The sequence below is a fragment of the Contarinia nasturtii genome, unplaced genomic scaffold (genome assembly GCF_009176525.2).
Source record: "Contarinia nasturtii isolate CC-2019 unplaced genomic scaffold, AAFC_CNas_1.1 Cnas_scaffold_5818, whole genome shotgun sequence".
Lineage (NCBI taxonomy): Eukaryota > Metazoa > Arthropoda > Insecta > Diptera > Cecidomyiidae > Contarinia > Contarinia nasturtii.
In genome coordinates, this window is record NW_022203085.1 from 1,811 (window position 1) to 3,620 (window position 1,810).

Sequence of the window (1,810 nt, forward strand, 5' to 3'; positions counted from 1 at the left end):
ATCAATTTAGTTGGAAAAATTAATTCAGTTTAAGGAACAATGTTAATAGTTCTTATGATGAAGTCTGGCTACATAGCGTGGACTTCCGTATTTTCTAACCGATCGACTACAATGTGGACTACCTCATTTATTGATTCCCAATTTCGTTTGGTCAGCGATCTATTCCTTAGGGGCGCCTCCATAATACCATTTTTTGATACCATTTTTCCTTCTTTCGTAGGTGTATTCCGATCATGTACACTCAAAATCTATTTAAAAATGCAATGAAGTTACTAAAGGAATTTATAAAACACAAAAATAAATAAATTATACCAATTTGGATGTGGATTTCGAGTCGTTTGTAGTGATTTTTGAAGTTTTTGGTTTGGAAATGTGTCCATAGTTTGAGGGTAAGTAAGTTTCTAAATCGGTACCTTCGCGCCTCTGTCGAAATGAATCGAATGGCGTTCGCTTTTGAATGTTCATTTTCTCACATATGCTAACATGCTTTTCCAACGTTGATGGCGCAAATGTCCGTGCACATATTTGACACGGTACGAGATTACCACTGTCTTCAGGCCCGGCATCAATGACATCTTCAGAGTCTGAGAGAACTGTGTAGAATTAAAAAGACAATTACAGAAATAATAGGTATTTAGTTGCTTTTTCACATAACTTGAAGGAAATGCATTTTTTTATATATACAGGGTGTCTCATATATCAGGCTCACTATGAAGGAGTGAAAATTTCTAAAAACCCTTTGGGGGTAAAAAATAGAAAATTTCTATCTGAGCAGAATTTTGAATTTTTCTCCAGGGGGGGGGGGGTGAAGGTGCCTCCAATTTTGCAAAACTTCATCCGATCAAAAAAAAATGTATATACCACAAAGTTGTTTAGAATGACGAGAGAAATTTTTTAGGACCACTTCCCTCCAAGTCCTTCCATTCCTTAAGGGGGTCGGAGGGTCCAAAACCCCCAAGATGTGATTTTTTTTACCTGAAACCTAAATCGGAATCAGCATGAAAAATTACGATTTTACACTTTTTGGTCCAAAATTTGTGAAAAAACGTGAATGAGAAAAATATTGATTCTAACCTAAGGTAATTTTTCATGCTGATTCCGAATTTTTGGGACTTGGAGGGCAGGGGTCCTAAAAAATTTCTCTCGTCATTCTAAACAACTTTGTAGTACATTATTTTTTGATCGGATGAAGTTTTGCAAAATTGGGGGCACCTCCACCCCCCCTGGGGAAAAATTCAAAATTCTGCTCAGATAGAAATTTTCTATTTTTTACCCCCAACACACCCCCCAAAGGGTTTTAGAAATTTTCACTCCTTCAGCCTGATATATGAGACACCCTGTATATTTTTGGTGTAGCACGTTTCTGTGTAACATATATTTTAGCTAGTCATTTTTCTTACAGACGTGTGAATTATGTGATATGCATCTTTCTTTCTTTTTTCTCTTGATCGCAAATACTGTGCAAATAAATGTATGTTCATAAGAAGAATTTATTTTTGTGCAAATGCGAATAGAGCTAGGGAGTAGACACGTGACATAGTATTATAGTTTTAGAGTAAAAATTCGAGAAATAAAAGTGGAATAGACAATTCCGAATCGTTAATTCGGTAGCTGGATTCACATGGATTCATCAAGTACTGAATAACGAAAATGATTTAATTTTTCATAAGGTCGCAGTGGGTTCCCTACCCGAACGTCCGACCGAGTAGCCAGAAATCGAGTGGAATTTTTTTTGAAAAATCTCGTGAAAAACAGAAAAAAATAATGTTAGAACAATTTTTTCAACTTTTTGTATTAGTTAAATCTTCTT